The sequence below is a fragment of the Miniopterus schreibersii genome (genome assembly GCF_964146895.1).
Source record: "Miniopterus schreibersii genome assembly, chromosome: 11".
Lineage (NCBI taxonomy): Eukaryota > Metazoa > Chordata > Mammalia > Chiroptera > Miniopteridae > Miniopterus > Miniopterus schreibersii.
The window spans coordinates 64831170-64849422 of NC_138111.1; the positions used below are offsets into that span (position 1 = coordinate 64831170).

The 18253-nt window shown below is 44.1% G+C and overlaps 1 pseudogene across 1 annotated transcript; it reads left to right on the forward strand.

Annotated features, from left to right (window-relative positions):
- The first annotated feature begins 4165 nt into the window (after nt 1–4165).
- On the forward strand, nt 4166–6540 carry LOC308564201 (nuclear receptor-binding factor 2 pseudogene; annotated as a pseudogene). The gene has a single exon. The product of its transcript is annotated as a nuclear receptor-binding factor 2 pseudogene (transcript).
- The last annotated feature ends 11713 nt before the right edge of the window (nt 6541–18253 follow it).

An 18253-nucleotide genomic window follows, 5' to 3' on the forward strand; every position in this document is an offset into this window, starting at 1 on the left:
ACATAGCGAAACCAGCAACCAACATGCTCTCATAGACATTTATAGAAAATTCCACCCAATAACAGCAGAATACATGTGCTTTTCAAAAATCTATACAATATGTACCAAGATAGGCAATATCCTGAGCAATTAAAAAACCAAGTTTAATAGAACTGAAATAAAGTGTATTCGCCAATCACAGTGAAATCAAACTAAAAATAAGTAACAGTTATAGAAAAATCTCCAAATACTTGGAAAGTAAACAACACATTTCTAAATAATCCTTCAGGGAGGAAGTGTCAAGAGAAATTTAAAAATACATTAAACAAAATGGAATGAAAATACATCAAAATTTGTGGGCTGCCGCTAAAACACTACCCAAATGGAAATTTATACCACAAAATCCTCATATTAGAAAACAGGACAGAAGATGTATTATAGAATTGTACACTTGAAACCTATATAATTTTATTAACCAATGTCACCCAAAAAAATTCAATAAAAAAGAAAACAGAAAAAATCTCATCAATAATTGAGTTTCCATCTCAAGAAAGTAGAAAAAGAAGAGCGAAATGAAACCCAAAAAAGCAGAAAGAAGGAAATTTACCCCCATTCATGATAAAAACCCCTAAGAAAACTAGGAATTGAGAATTTCCTCAACTTGATAAAGGACATTTATTAAAAACATACAGTTAACATCATATTTAATAGTAAAAGATTGAATGCTTCCCCCTAAAAGAGTAAACAAGGCAGAGATAATGATGTCTGTTCTCACCTTAAAGACATTATGCTAAGTGAAATAAGCCAGACACAGAAAGATAAATATTGCATGAATCCACTTATATTTACCTGGAGTAGTAAAATTCAGAGATAGAAAGTAGAACAGTGGGCCCGACTGGTTTGGCTCAGCGTTTGAGCATCAACCTATGATCCAGGAGTTCACAGTTCAATTCCTGGTCAGGGCACATGCCCGGGTTGTGGGCTCCATCCCGTCAGGGCCATGCAGGAGGCAGCTGATCAATGACTCATCAATGATGTTTCCATCTCTCCCTCTCCCTTCCTCTCTCTGAAATCAATAATGATTTTTTTTTTTTAAAGTAGAACAGTGGTTAATAGAGGCTGGCGGGGGGAAGGAATGGGGAGTTAGTGTGTGACAGGTAGCTTCAGTTAGGAAAGATGAAAAAGTTCGGGAGATAAATGGTGTTGAGGGTTGCACAACAATATGAATATATTTAATGCTACAGAACTCTACACTTAAAATTTATTATAATTGTGGCATGCAATCTTTCTCCCAGGAGCACACCCGTGCCTTTCCCTTCCCCCTCTTCTCCCACAGGTGTGCATCTCCTAAACTCTAAGGGACCTCATGAGACTTGCAACCAGGGGAGCAGTGGACAGCAGGAGCTCCACCAGGGCTAACCCCCTGAACCTATCTCCAAGGCTCCCTTTTCTCAGTGAGCTAAAGCAGACTCGCCTAGGTATCTCCTGTAGCTGCTTCTATCCTAGGCCTTTCTTTGTTTCACTGTTCCCAGAATAAGTGCTTTACCTCTAAGATTAGAAACAAGACATGAATATCTTCTCTCACCACTTGTATTCAATGTTATATTGGTAGCATACAGTTAAAAATGAAGAAGTAACATATCTTTATTAACAGATAACATAACTGCATATAAAACATCCTTGGGAATCTCCAAAAGATCCACTACAATCAATAAGATTAGCAAAGTTATAAAACGCAGTGTCAATATAAATAAATCAACTGAATTTCTACATACTTCCAACAAACAATTTGAAATTGACATTGTAAGCTACATGCCATTTATATCATCATTAAAATCAAAATACACATTAACAAAATGTGTAAAACATACACACTGAAAGTTACAAATCATTGCAAAGGAAAAGTAAAGACCTAAACAAAAAGAAGCAGAGTCTGGTCAAGATGGCAGCATAGGTAAATGCTGTACTCACTGCCTCCCACAACCACATCAAAATTACAACTGAAATACAGAACAACCATCATTGAGAACCACCTGAAATCTAGCTGAACCTTTGCTAAGCCTTCCCCCAGCAGAGCCGGCAGGCCAGCACCATATCTGGGCCTCCATCAACCTGACTCACACTTTTCACCCAACCCTGTGATTCCCTGAGACCCTGCCCCTCTCTACTTGCAGGCTCAACCAGTCCAGTTCCAATGGCTTTTTCATACAACTGGCCTCTCTTGCCTCATGTCTCGGAGTTTCCTAAAATCTCTCAAACAAGCAGCATCTGGCCTCAGCGGTCCCCATGCCTCTCAATAAGCAGTCCCAGGCCCGGCACTAGCGGCAGCCCACCTTTGTTCATAGCTTGGCCTCTCTGGGCACCTCCAAGCCCAACACAAGTAGCAGCCATCTACAGGTTGCTGTGTAGCTCATGCTGGCTGACCCTGGGCGGGCACAGGCAGAGGCTGACTTTGCACCTCCCAGGAGGCCCCAGAGACAGTACACCCAGTGGTCAGCTTCAACCACGCCAATTACAACCCCACCACATCCACAAGTGATACACACAAGGGGCGAACTTGGTGAACACAAAAGCCCCATTGAAGCATGTCCTGCTCCATAAGGGTGTCTCCTGCACAGCAGCTCTTCCATGTAGTGGAGGCTGGTCCTCAGAACTGATTGGCCAGAGGGTCAATCCCTCCCAGTGATACCAACAGCAATCAAGGCTCAACTACAACAGGACAGTGCACACAGCCCACACAGGGGAGCTGCTAGAGTGCCCACCCAGCTCAGGTGACTGGAGAGGCTGAGCCACTGGGCCCTACAGGACACCTACTACACAAGGCCACTTACCAGTTCCAGGAGACATAGAAGCTTTACCTAATACATAGAAACAAACACAGGGAAGCAGCCAAAATGCAGAGACAAAGAAACATGTCATAAATGAAAGAACATAAGAAATCTCCAGAAAAAGAACAAAATGAAATGGAAGCAAGCAAACTACTAGATACAGAGTTCAAAATAATGGTTATAAGTATGCTCAAGGAAGTAATGAGAATTTCAAGGAAATTAGTGAAAACAACAATATTAAAAAGGATGAGTCAGAAATGAAGGATACACTAACTGAAATGAAGAATAATTTACAGGAAATCTACAGTAGAGGAGATGAATCTGAGAATCAAATCAGTGACTTGGAAGCAAAATCACTCAATCAGAACAGCAAAAAGAAAAAAGAATAAAAAATAAGAAGATAGTGTAAAAAGCCTCTGGATCAACTTCAAACATACCAACACTCACATGGTGAGGTGCCGGAAGGAGAAGAGAAAGGGCAAGAAATTGAAAACCTATTTGAAAAAATAATGACAGGAAACTTCCCTAACTTGGTGAAGGAAATAGACATAAAAGTCCAGGAAGCACAGTGAGTCCCAAACAAGATGAACCAAAGAGGCCCACACCAAGACACATCATAATTAAAAAGCCAAAGGTTAAAGACAAAAAGAGAATCTTAAAAGCAGCAAAAGAAAAGCAATTAGTTACCTACAAGGGAACTTCCATAAGACTGTCAGCTGATTTCTCAAAGGAAACTTTGCAGGCAAGAAGGGATTGGCATGAAATATTCAAAGTGATGAAAAACAAGGACCTACAACCAAGATCACTCTACCCAGCAAAGCTATCATTCAGAATGGAAGGGCAGATAAAGAGTTTCCCAGGCAAGAAAAAGCAAAAGTTCACCACTACCAAACCAGTATTACGTGAAATGTTAAAGGGTCTTTCTTTTCTTTTATGTTTTTATTGATTTCAGAGAGCGGAAGAGAGAGGGAGAGAGAGATAGAAACATTGATCGGCTGCCTCCTGCACACCTACTGGGGATCGAGCCCAAAACTCTGGCATGCGCCCTGTCGGAAAATCAACTGATGACCTCATGGGGCATGGCACAACGCTGAACCAACTGAGCCACACCAGCCAGACTAAAGGGTCTTCTTTAAGAAGAAGGAAAAGAGGGCCTATGTCACCACCACTGGAGGAAGAATTGATGTGGTTGTTGCTCCCTCTCCTCCCTCAACTGGCTCCTGAGGCACGGGGGCCCCACAGTCCCTATGGCTGCTTTGCTCCCCCGATGTTCTCCTCCATGGGCTTCCACGCCCTTGCTCCTTCCTCAGGCTGCCTCTTACTCCAGGGTCTATGGAAGTAATGTCAGGACCCCTCAACCTGGCTCATCAACAGAGCAGATAAGATCATTTATTAGCTACAGGAAAATAGGAGGCTATTTCTTATCACTACAAGACTACAGCATATCTTCCTGAAGCCATGCAGCTGACACAGCCTGAGCAGGCGCATCTCTCACTGGAAGTGCAGAGGGACAGGCCCAGGAAGCAGCCCCCCTCACTTAGGAGGGTGGAGGAGGCAAAGCGGGAGGAGAGGCTGAAAGCCCAGCAGAGCCCTGACGGGGATGCCGCTGCCCAGTTCCAGGCATCTCTCAGGCCCTCTGCTGAGGATGCGGAAGGCCAGAGCTGCCTTCTCTCTCAGAAGCACAGCCCTTCCACTGAGAAACGCCTGCCTGGAATTCCGGGGGTCTGTGACAGGGATCCAGACTCACTGCCATTTTTACTTCAGCAAAAGTGTGAGCCAACAGAACCAAGCATTGGAAGCAAAGCCCCAAATGATGACAAAACAATTCTAGAGGAGCAGGCAGCCAAAACTGCGGATTTGAAGAGGCATGTGGAATTCCTCGTGGCTGAGAGAGAAAGATTAAAGAAAGAAAATAAACAGCTCATGGCTGAAAAGGCCAGACTTCTAAAAGGCCCAATAGAAAAGGAGCTAGATGTAGATGCTAGATTTTGTAGAAAAATCAGAGTTGTGGAGCTTGCCGCCACATTATTCAGAACCTGCTACAGTTTCTTCAACCTGGCAGAAGTTTGCAGCAAATACTGGGAAAGCCATGGATATGCCAATACCCAAACTTCCTCCCTTGGATTTTCCATCTCCAGAACTTCCCCTTATGGAACTCTCTGAGGATATTCTGAAAGGACTTATGAATAATTAAAATGGAAGGCCACAGAAGAGGTGAGAAGGGGAAATAATAGTTAATCCAGAAGAAACAAAAAAGGGAAAAGCACGTGCAAGGGTAATCCCAGAGATGCTTCATCATCTGGCGCACTGTGGAGAGGAGGCATCACCAGGACTTGGGAAACGGCCACTGTGAAACATGTCACATATCTGGCTTACTGACTTGAGCTAATGATTCCAGACTTGGCAGACGCTAAACTCTCGGAGGTTCACTTTCTCCTGATACAAACCAAATGGCCACCTGGAATAATCTTTCAAGCAACAATTCTTATCTTCAGAGTTAAGATGTATAAAAGTATGTGTAATTAATCTATAATGCCATAAATGACAATGCAAAACCTAAATAATATGATGGTCTGAGGGGCTGCCTTATATTTGAAACATGTTTTCTATCATGCAGTGACTGCATGTGTTTTGTTATGCAATCTTCATTTGTTTAATAAAGTGTGTAAGACAACTTTCTAGATGAAACTCTGTGTGCCACACTTTGCACTACCCATAACATAATGATAACCTCAAGACTAGCAGGAGAAATATTTAAATTTCCATCTTATGAAGAACCAAATTATTAGTTATGCTTCTAAAAAACTCTACCAGCTTACATAATTAATCAGGGTGCATGTTAATGTTACCTGTGAATATTACCTTATGTGGTAAAGGGACATTACAGGTGGTAAATGTAAGTGGGGGATTTTGAGATGAGATTAGATGGGGTTATCTGGGTGGACCCAGTGCAATCACATAGGTCCTTACAAGGGAAGGCAGGAGGTCACAGGAAGTAGTAGGAGATCTGAGGATAGACAAGAGAGGTGACAGTGATGTGTGGACGGGATCATGAACCACGGGATGCAGGTGGCCCCTCGAAGCTGAGAAGGCAAGGGAGTGGATTCTCCCCTCAGCCTGCAGAAGGCACCAGCCCTGCTGACACTGTGACTTTCATCCAGTAAAACTGATGTTGAACTTTTTGATCTGAACTAAAAGAATAAATGTGTGCTGTTGTAAGCCACTAAGTTTGTAGTAATTTGTTACAGCAGCAATAGGTCACTGATACACCATCTTTGAGAAAGGACAGAACTGACCTAAACTTCACCAAAACTGAAAGGAAGCTTAGGGCTGTGGAGGGGCTTGATTTAGAGCCCTTGGAGACCACGCCTGCTCCCGCGGCAGAGGTGGCAGCAAAGGCACACCGAGGGGTGTGTGGAACTGGGCTCTGACATGGAAGGCGGGCAGATTCAAAGGATGCAGAGGCCTGACTCCCTGGTGGGCCCCAGCACCTCCAGCGGATTCCAGCAGCCAGGAAAGACTCCATAGGCCTTTGTTCTGCACAGCTCAACAGGGCAATGACATCTTCATTGACTCAAATTAAAACTTTCCAAGTTCTGTTACCTCTGTATTCGCCACATGAGGGTGCTGGTCTCCCACTCACACACATGAAGGACTCAGGTTTCCTCCGGAACCCAGTGACAGCTGAAACGGCTGGAACCTTCAAAGTGAGATTTACTGAAGTCTGAGAGAAGGAAAGGAAAATAAATGCTTAGTGTCACAACCCAGTTAATCTGGTTTATATGTCAGTTTATCACCTTCAGCTAACACTTTACGGTAAACAAGGAGCCTCTGGTCCTCGTTCTGGGGCTGCCCTCCGAGAGGGAATCGTGTTTAGCCCCCACCACCCAGAGGGTTCCTGATGGACACCCCTAATCCCACCTTCTCCTCTCCCCTCCTCAGGAGGGTTTCCTGTCTGCAGATTATACCACTCAGGGGTCGGCCCTGAGCATGCCTCTCCCACAGGGTGTGAAAAGGATCACTGGTGTTCAAACATGGTGAGCCACACTGTTCCGAGCAAATATGATTTCCAGGAGGTATGCACGTCTATCAGGAGGTTTATAACTGGCCTGGGGTGACTGAGGCACACTTGGATGTGTGTGAATCACGATGCCCAGGAATGATGACAGACCCCCAGGTACTCTCAAATATAAGGGGAAAACTGAAACCATTTTACTATTGGGTCTGAGTGAAGATTTAGATAATACATGTTTTCCAAAATGGGAATAATGAACAGGACTAATAAGTAGGTCTCCTCCAAATCCACTCTAGTCCACTCTTGGATTTCCTTCCACTGAAAACATAAATGCAAATTGTCTTCTATTTATAGTGTATATAAGAAAACCACACCATCTAGTGTACTTCTTGTGTGACTTCATCAAACAAGATTATTACTTGTGAAATATTTGCCTGTTCTAGACAAAGGTTGATTCTTTACCACATTTGCTTTTTATGTTCTTGTCTAATGAACCAATCTGACACATAAAACATGATAGGAATTCTAATTTATTTTTCCAACCTGACAGATGCAGATAAATTCATCAAAACTTAGGTTTGATTTTACTTTTGAGCTGTTTCCATTCTGTTTTCAACAACGAGCAAAGGAAATGGTGAATTGCAACTTCACTTCGTCCTAACGTATGTCAGGTATCTTCAGGAAGGAGACCTCTGTTCAAGGCGCAGGGGTTACAGAGAACTAGGTATGTGACCGAATCTCCTCGAGAATTAGCTCTAGGCGACCCCAGTCACCATCGTCCATAGAATTGATATGATTTCTACATTTAGTCAGAGCACTTTTGGTGACATGTAGGAAAACAGCATACAATCAGCTTAAATCAAAGGGAAATTTTTTATCAGCTTTTAAAGGTGACTCCCAAAATGTAGGAGCAGAGGTGCAGCCCAAGCTCGGTAATGAACTGAAAGCAAAGCCTCCGTTGCCCTCAGAAATCTTTCTCCTTCGTGGACTCTGCATGTGTGCCCTGTCTCTCTAGCAGCCTGGACTTCTGTGCTCCTCACAACAGAGCAGAAGGTGTCTTCTCAAGGGGCATTCGTTTCTGCCCTGTCTAGGAGACCAGCCGGGCTAAGAGAGTGGGAAGCCTGGGGGACCAGCCCGATAGGTTATGTTCCATAAAACTGACAGAGCCCATGGTCTGTAACATGATGTGGCAATAGAAATGAACAAAATGTTAACATCAAATATTCCTAATCAAGTACCAAGAGGCAAGGTCCGGTGTGACCTTGTATTTGATACCTTAGAACAGTTTGTGTAACTAATGAGTATAATGAGATTGGCTGGTTGCTCCTAATTGCACTGGACAAAGTGGAGAAAGACAAGGAAGCATGCATGGATGTGAAATCCCAGCTGAATAAGTAACGTGACGTTTTCTGTGTCTGCCCTGAAAACCCTTATCTCCTGTAGCTGCAGAGCTGAGATTGCTGAAAAACAGACCTAGCGTTTCATCCTAAGGTAGGTGAATTACAACACAAATGGAATTCCCAGTCTCACAGGGTGTCTACCATTAACGTGGAACACTGACTGGAAAGAAATGGGATCCTGAAAATGGAAATGGGGATACATGGGAAGATGCTGATGAAATGGAATATTGGCCCCTAAATTCTGCCGAGTCTTCTTTGCCAGTAGAAGCAGCCACTTCACCTCCATCTGAGATTAACCCTACTTTGCCCAAGGAACCTGTAATGGCCTCAATGGAGGTAGCTGCCTTGAAGACAATGCTGATTCTCCTCAAGGCCCCCCACCACTTGTCTCTGCTTCTAGACTTATAATTGGACTCAAGTCCAACAGGCCCTAAAGTTGAAGTATGGGGTCTGATTCATGAGGAAGCACACCACACACCAAAAGAAGTACATGATTTTTCTAATTTATACAGACAGAAATTCAAAGACTGTACGTGGGAGGAGGTATTAAGAGTGTGGGATAATGGTGGGAGGAACATAAGGTTGGATCAGGCTGAACTTATTGGTGTGGACCCAGTGAGCACAGATTCTGGACTTAATGTTGCAGTTCAAGGACTTAGAAATGCCACTAATAATATGTTCAGCTGGTTGGACCAAAAGTGTGTCCTACACCAAATGAGACTGGAATTACAGAACTGCCTTGGTGCACTTAGAGGGAAGGATCCAGAGGCCTGGGGAGACTGGAGTATTAGAGTGGATTCATCATTGTAGACCTGCTCACCCACCTGGGTGCACCCAGAGGACACAGCTTCCACCATGACTATGAGAAATAAATTCGACAGGGAGCTTGGCGTCCGTGAAGGGCTCTAGTCATTCTCCTCCCTGTGTTAGAAATGACAGTGGGAGCTGCTGCCGCCAAACCTGGGAACCTAAATGCGGTGGGGTTATTGGATCCTGCCAGGGGGCAGGCATCAAGTGGTGGCATTCAATCACTGAAGGCAAGGTAGGCACAGTCGCTGAATGGACAGCAGATCCAAGCAGCCATTAGAATAGTCTGACTCGCAGAGACTTATGACCTTAACTGATCATGAGGTCTTTAGACGTGAAATAGACCGACAAGCTACCAAATTTTTACTTGATCTGTATAAGCGGAAGAGTTCTAGGTCAGTGAACAGAGGTCTAATGAATTTTTTTAAATGGCCCCCCAAACAATTCCAAGATGTTAGCCAGCTTACGATCCATACCCCTTGAATGAAGAGGAGGCCAGGTCCCATTGAGGAAGGACCCTGCTATTGTTGACAATGTGTACTGTTTATCTTCCTCCCAGCTTTCCCCAGAGAAGCCTAAGGCCTGTTACCAGGGTGACTGGCACTGGGATACAGAAAATAATCAGACTTTTTGTGGATTATTGGACACTGGCTCTGAGCTTGAAATGATTCCAAGGGACCCAAAATGTCACTGTGGTTTACTATCATAATTGAGGCTAACGAAGGTCAGGTGATCAATGAAGTTTAAGCTCAGTTCCAACTAACAGTGGATCCAGTGGGTCACCAAACCCATCTTGTGGTTATTTCCCCATTTCTAAAACTCCTAATTGCAACAGACATACTCAGCAATTGGCAGAATTCCCACAAAGGTTCCCAGATCTGTGGAATGAGGGCCATTGTGGTAGGAAAGGCAAGCAGAACTGCCTCTACCTAGAAAAACAGTGAACCAAAAGCAAAGCTATACCAGATGAGGTTTCATCGATTGAGCAAATTAATACATCCCTGTTGTCTAGCAGCAGCTACTGATCTGGCAAATCCTTTTTTCTCAATACTTATTAGAAAAGACCACCAGAAGCAGTTTGCTTTCAGCTGGTAAAGCCAACATTACACCTTCACTCTCTTACTTCAGGGGGACAATAATTCTCCATCTCAGTGTCATAATTTAGGCCACAAAACCCTTGCCCTCCCTTGCCTTGCCCTCCCACAAGACATCACACCGGTCCACCACACCGGCATTATGCTGACTGGACCGAGGGAGTAAGAAGTAGCAGCTTCTAGACTTACTGGTAGGACATTTGCATGCCAGGGGTGGGAATAATAAAAGTCCAGGGGCCTTCCGCCTCCATGAAATTTCTGGGGTCCAGTGACCTGGAGCAAGTCAAGATGTCTCTTCTAAGGTAAAGGACACGTTGCTGCATCTGGCCCCTCCCACAACCACAAAAGAGGCACGCCTGTGGGACTCAGTGGATTTCAGACACAGCATGTTCTTCATCGGGATGTGCTACTCTGGCCCATTTACCAGGTAACCTGGAAGCCACTGTTTTGAGAAGGGCCTGGACAAGAGAAGGCCCTGCAACAGGTCCAGGCTCCTGGGCAGGCTGCTCTGCCTGTTGGGCCACACGGTGCTTGGAGGGGCAGTGGCACACAGAGCTGCCGTTCGGAGACTTCGGCAGAACCTTAAGATCTTGCAGCAGAGCCATGCCTTCCTGTGGCTCCCGATGCCTATTGTGGATAACTGTTCTCATTTTGAGAAACAGCTTTTGGCCTGCTACTGGGCCTTAGTAGAGACCAAACACTTAATCATGGGTCATCAGGTTGTCGTGCACCTGAGCTGCCAATCATAAAGGGGTGTTATCTTTACCCGGCCCGATAAAGCTGGGCACTCCATCGCCAAAAGGAAGCACACGTGAGATTGGGCTTGAACGAGGAAGCCGCCCCAACGCCCATAGTGCCCTTTCCTCCTCCATTATCTCTGTCTCCCAGCCTCCACTTATGGCCGCATGGGAGTTCCCTACAATGCACTGGCTGGGGAGAGACTGCACGCTGTGCGGGCGCCACCCAAAGAGTGGACAGCTGCAGCACTCCAGCACTTTCTGGGACACACCTGAGGAGAGTGGTGAAGGGGAATCCTCCAGGGGGCAGGACGGCAGGACGTGCGCCTGGCTGTTCGCTTTGCTTGGAAGGACTGACCAGATGAGCACTTGGACGCAGATTCATGAGCTGTGGTCAGTGGTTTCGCCGGATGGTCAGACACTGGGAAGGAATATGATTAGGAAACTGGTGACAAAGAGGTCCGAGAGCAAGTGGACCCACCTCTCTGGGGGCGGGGAGGGAGTTGTGTCCCATGTGAATGGTTAGCAAAGGATGACCTCAGCAGAGGAGGATTTTAATTAATCAAATGGGTCAATCCTGTGGATACCAGTCAGCCTCTCTCCCAGCCACCCCTGTCATCACTCCGTGGGCTCATGAAAAGAGTGACTATGGTGGCGGAGGGGAGGTTATGCATGGACTCAGCAACACCAAGGCTGACCTGCCTCAGACACAACTGAGCACCCAATGTGCCAGCACCAGAGACCAACACTGAGCCCCAGTACAGCACCATTTTCCAGGGCGATCAGCCAGCTGCCCAGGGGCAGGCTGATTACATTTGCACCACTTCCCTCATGGAAACACTAGCATTTTGTTCTTCCTGAAGTACACACTCTGGATACAGATTTGCCTTCCCTGCATGCAATGTTTCCGCCAAGCCCACCACCTATGGACTTCTGGAACACCTGAGCTACCATCATGGTATTCCACACGACATTGCTTCTGATCAAGGAACTTTCTTCACAGCAAATGAAGGGTGGTGCAGTGCACACCGCGGCCGTTCCCTCTCTTGGCACACCCCCTCCCAGCACCTCAAAGCTCCCCAAACCCTGTCAGTTAGGGATTTTGGAGGTTCCATTACACAGACATGGTTGATTAAACCACTGATCAATGGTGATTGTCTCAGTCTCCAATCCCTATCCCCTCACCAGAGGTCAGGGTGGGAACAAAAGTTCCAACCTTCTAACCACATAGTTGTTTCCTCTGGTAACCAGCGCCCATCCTGCAAGTCACTTCATTACCATCAACTCAGAATGTTAGGAAGGGGCTTACTATGAACAAATAAAGATGCTCCTCTCACTGCCATCACTCCAGGAATTACAAGGGTTTTAGAAGCTCTGCGCCAGGAACTGGAGATCAAGACCAAATATATATTACTTCTTATATCACAATTTCACAGTGTGTGTAAGTACTACCATGCCCTGTGATTAAAGTTAATGGAAAACTCTAACAACCCAATTCAGATAAGACTACTAATGGCCCAAACTATTCAGAATGGAGGTTTGGTTCATCCCCCTGATAAAGAGCCACAACGAGCTGAGGTGCTTGCTGAGGGTAAAGGAATATAGACTATGTAGTGGAAGAAGTGGTCATAATACCAGCTAAAAACCCGTGGGAAGCTACAGAAATGAGGACGGTAATTGTCATGAATGTATCTTATTTTGTTATGAATATGCTTGTGTATGTGTATGTGTACACATGTCTATATTTCTTTGTTTTCTTCCCTTTCTTACCTCCTTATCATATAGCATGGCAAGCATTAACTTTAAATAATAGTATTTAAATCACAGGATATCAAGAAGATCAAGGAAGTTAGGACTTTGCATAATCCTCTGGAAAAAGCGTTAGCTTTTTTTCAGTTGCACAAAGGGTAGTTGTATCATGTTAGGCAGAAGTAGGACTTTGTTATTGTCTTCATTTGAAGATTATGTATGTCTCGGGGATATGTACAGGCACCAAGCTGACACAAGGCAGACTGTGATGCTTAATTTTGTTTGTCAATTTGACTAAGCTACGAGAGCCCAGCAGCTGGGTCAAACATCAGTCTTGATGTTGTTTTAAAAGTACTTTTGTAGACGTGACTAACATTGAAATTAGTAGACTTTGAGGAAAACAGACACCCTCCATAATGTAGGTGAGCCTCATCCAATCAGTTTAAGAGCAAAGATTGGCTTTCTGAAGATAAAGTGCTTCACCTCAAGACTGCAATATAGACATTCTGCCTGTGCTTCCAGCCTCCTGTTCTGCAAAATTCTGATTCAAATCTTTTTTAAAAAATATATTTTTATTTATTTCAGAGAGAGAAAGGGAGCCAGAGAGAGATAGAAACATCAATGATGAGAGAGTCACTGATCAGCTGCCTCCTGCACACTCCCTACTGGGGATCAAACCTGCAACCCGGGCATGTGCCTGGGCCGGGAATCAAACCTCGATCTCCTGGATCCTAGGTCAATGTTCAACTGCTGAGCCACACCAGCTGGGCCTGATTCAAATCTTACCTGCTGGCCTGACCTACAGATTTCAGACTTGCCAGCCCCACAATCATGAGTCAATTCCTTACAATTGATTTTCTCCTCTCCACCCCCCCCGTTTCTCTCTCTCTCTCTCTCTATATATATATATATAGATAGATCATGTTGACTAATACAACATTCAAAAAATTAATGAATTGTACACCCATGTTCATACCAGCATTATTTGTAATAGCCAAAAGGTGGAAACAACCCAACTGTTCATCAACAGATGAATGGATAAGTAAAATGTGATATATGTACATACAGTAGAATATCACTCAGCCTTAAAAAGGCAGGAAATCCAGTCATATGCTAGAAGCTGGATGAACCTTGAGGACATTATGCTAAGTGAAATAAGCCACACAAAAGGACAAGTACTGTATGATTCCACTTATATGAGGTGCACAGAGTAGTCAAATTCAAAGAGATAGAGAGCAGATGGTCAAGGGGCTGGAGGTGGAGGAAAAATGGGGAGCTATTGGTTCATGCGTATAGAGTTTCTGTTTGGAAACATGAGAAGAAATCTGGACATAGATGGTGCTGATGGTTGAACAGCAGTGCAAATATACTTAATGCCATTGAACCGTATACTTAAAGTGGTTAAAATGGTAAATTTTATGTTAAGAATACTTTAGCACAATTTTTTAAATGGGAAAAAAGATTTTTAAAAATTCAGCAATTAAGAAATAACTTACACATCCTCTGTCTCATCCCCTCAGGGCTTTACTCCTTGCAGTTGAATCTACTGTTGAACTTGTCAGAAGATATTTTGGGGCAAGAGGCTTTTTTCTTGGGCAACAAACTGGTTCATATAGGCAACTGCACTCACAGGTGGAGCTGTCTCTGTGTGTATGTGCTTTTCAAAGCTAGCCTTTGTTTCAATTTAGAATCATGGACACACGAGAAGCATTTTCCTTAGTTATACCACCAAATACTAGCAGATCATTGTTAAATAATAACAGAATGGAAACAGTAGTTCACATTTACACTTCCTTTATCATAGTCTCTAAGGCACTGTGTCAGTCCAGGCCCAATAAGGGGACTGAAGCCACAGTGTAGGCTAAACAGGGGAAGTTTAATATAAAGAATTATTAAACTTGGATTAAAGTGTGATTAGAAAATATAAGGAAACTACGACTTGAGGGAGAGTACCCAAGGAAGAGAACCTTGAAATGGGCCCCTCCCCAAAAATGTCTGGGGTGCAGGCCTCAGTGGAGAAGATGCAGTTTGGCCTACCAGATAGCAGAGAAGTTTGCAGGATCCCCCAAGACGGTCAGTGTCCAAGGTGCAGACAGTGCACAAGCTGGAAGTAGCCCCCCGAGTGCAGGTGAGGCTCAGGTGGTCAGCCACCAGGGGCATGAGTGGGCGTGCAGGAGCAGCCAGAGTGCTGGAGAGTGACGCAGGCCTGTAGAGAGAGTGGTGGCTGGATCGGAACCCTCTGTGGCACAGGTGAGGAACTGGGCCACTGCTGGGGGCAGGAGGGCTTCCGGGAAGTTTCCATGTCAAATGAGGTACAGGAGGGTTGTTGCTACATCAGGCCATGGCTGCAAGGTTGCTGAGGAAATGCGTGTCCTGGGCACAGGGCTGGGGCGGAGCTCCACCCAAGAACCCAACATGCAGCTGGAAACAGCTGGAGACCCCTTCCTCCTGCAAGCCCCCTCCAATCGCCCTCCACTGAAAAGGCTTGAACACCACACTCACTGTAAAGGAAAGCCGCTTGCAGGAAATCTGTTCAGTAGCACAGAGTATATACTGAAGGATTCATTCGGAGCTGAGAGGCAACAAAGGGCTAACTGTCGCAGGCACTTTACCTCTCAGTCTCGTTGGTTCAGTAACGTGCTGGCGCTCCCCAACAATCCCTTCTAATTCCTGCATTTGCACGTGGCTACCATCCCTCCTACAAAATTGCTTTCTCATGATGTCTGAGTTTATTGCTCTGCTAAAATACCAGTGACTAAGTCATATGGCTCTTTATATTTGAAAATGAAATTGTCTAATCTGTAATTTGTATTTCACATGAAATACAGCCCTGAGAGCAGTAACGTAAAAGAAAACTTTCATTCATTTATATTAGTAATTAATTAGAGCTTGTCAAAATACAAGCAGCTGTTTTCTTTTTTTAATTTTATTTTATTGTTGACAGTATTACAGATGTCTCCCATTTTCTCCCTTTTTGCTCCCCCCCCCAACCCCTGCCCCACCCCAGGCCTTCCCCATGCTATTGTTTGTTTCCCTGGGATATGCATCTTCGTATATAAGTTCTTTGGTTGATCTCTTCTTCCTCCCCACCCCCCACTGAGATCTGTTATTCTGTTCCATGCATCCATGCTTCTGGACATATTTTGTTTGTCAGTTTATTTTGTTCTTTAGATTCCACATATAAGTGAGATTATGTGATATTTGTCTTTCTCTACCTGGCTTATTTTGCTTAGCATAATAGTCTCCAGGTCGCTCTCTCAAAGGGTAAGAGATCCTTCTCTGTTATAGCAAGCAGCTGTTTTCCTCTTTTATTTTTTTAACCCTCACCCGGTGAAATTTTTTCCGTTGCTTTTTCAGAGAGTGGAAGGGGGGGCGGAGAGAGAGAGAGAGAAACATCTATGTGAGAGAGAGACATTGATTGGTTGCCTCCCACACGTGCCCCAACCAGGGCCAGGGACCGGAATTGAACCCGAGACCCTTCAGTCCGTGGGCTGACATGCTAACCACTGAGCCAAACTAGCCAGGGCTTCTTTTTTTTAAAATTTTTTTTTATTGATTTTAGAGAGAGGGGAAGGGAGGGAGTTAGAGAGATGCAAACATCAGTAAGAGAGAAACATGAACCAGTTGCCTCCTGCACATCCCCTACTGGGGATCAAGCTGGCAACCTAGAAATGTGCCCTGACCAGGAATTGAACCGGTGATCTCTTGGTTCATGGGTCAATGCTCAACCACTGAGCAGTATTGGCCAGGAGCAACTGTTTTCTTATTTGCACAACTATTCTGCTTTCCAGAACACTGCTTGAAATAAATGTGGTCATGTCTTTGGCACACTGACTGTTGTCAGTGCTACCCATCAGCCTATTACTCTCTTTTGGTCATGCATTTATTCCCAGAAATTCAAGACACTCCCTCTCTACTGACCAAAGGCTTTGGTGCTGAAATCCCTGCTGTCGAAGAGACTTCAATGTAAGCTCACTATTCTCTTTCCTTAATATCTCAAATTAATGACTCCCAAATGAGACAGAGGATGCAGATGTCAATTTAAAATCCCACACAAGCCCCATATGGAATTAGAAGTTTTGAAATAAACTCACACTGGCTCCTGGTCACCATTTTAAATGATCTCGGTTAATTTTTAAAAAATTTTTATTTATTGATTTGAGAGAGAGAGAAATATCGATTTGTTGTTCCACTTATTTATTCATCATGGGTTGATTCTTGTATGTGCCCTGACCAGGGATTGAACCTGCAACGTTAGTGTATTTGGACAATGCTCTAACCAACTGAGATACCAGGCCAGGGCCTATCTCAGGTAATTTGATAAGGGAGTGGGAAAACAAGCTCTCAAGGCTGCCTCTGCCATGATACAGTTGTCAATAACCCTCACTTAAAATGAACATATCCTGTCTCCTTAGGCAAGGGAAACAAAAAAAATAAACAAATGAGACTACATCAAATGAAAAAGTTTTGCACACCAAAGAAAACCATCAACAAAATGGAAAAGACAACCCACCGAATTGATGAAGATATTCCCCAATGATACATCTGATAAGGGGTTAATATCCAAAATTTATAAGGAACTCATACAACTCAACTCTGAAGAAAAAAAATCCAGCCCTGGCTGGGTAGCTAGGTTTATTGGAGTAATGTCCATACACCCAAAGGCTGTGGATTTGATTCCCAGTCAGGGCACATACCTCCTAGGTTGCAGGTTCGATCCCTGGTCAGGGTATAAGTGGGAGGCAACTGATCGATGTTTCTCTTTCTCTCTCTAAAAATCAATAGAAATATATCATTGGATGAGTATTTTTTTAAAAAAAGATACTTCTCCAAACAGGACATACAAATGGCGAATAGACATATGAAAAGATGCTCAGCATCACTAATCATCAGAAAATTGCAAATTAAAACTACAATGAGGTATCACATCATACCTGACAGAATAACAAGTGCTTGTGAGGGTGTGGAGAAAGGGGAACCCTGGTACACTGCTGGTGGGAATGCAGACTGGGGCAGCCACTATGGAAAGCAGTATGGTGGGTCCTCAAAAAATTAAAAATGGAGCTGCCTTGTGACCCAGCAATTTCATTTCTGGGTTTATATCCAAAGAAACCCAAAACACTAAATCAAAGGAATATGTGCACCCCTATGTTCATTGCAGAGTTATTTACAATAAGCAAGATATGGAAGCAACCCAAGTGCATATCAATAGACAAGTAGATAAAGAAAGTGTGGTACATATATACAATGGAATATTATTCGGCCATAAGAACACAGTTTTAACATTTGCAACAGCATGGATCGACCTCTAGGGTATTATGCTAAATGAAATAAGTCAGTCAGAGAAAGACAAATGCCATATGATTTCACTTATATGTGGAATCTAAAGAACATATAAACAGCTCAGCCAGGGGTGGCTCAGCGGCTGAGCATCGACCTAGGATCCAGGCGATCAGGGTTCGATTCCCAGTCAGGGCACATGCCCGGGTTGCGGGCTAGGCAACCGATCAGTGACTCTCTCATCATTGACGTTTCTATCGCTCTCTCTCCCTCTCCTTTCCTCTCTCTGAAATCAATAAAGATATATTTAAAAATAAAAAAAATTAAAAATAAAGAACATATAAACAAATGAACAAAACAGAAA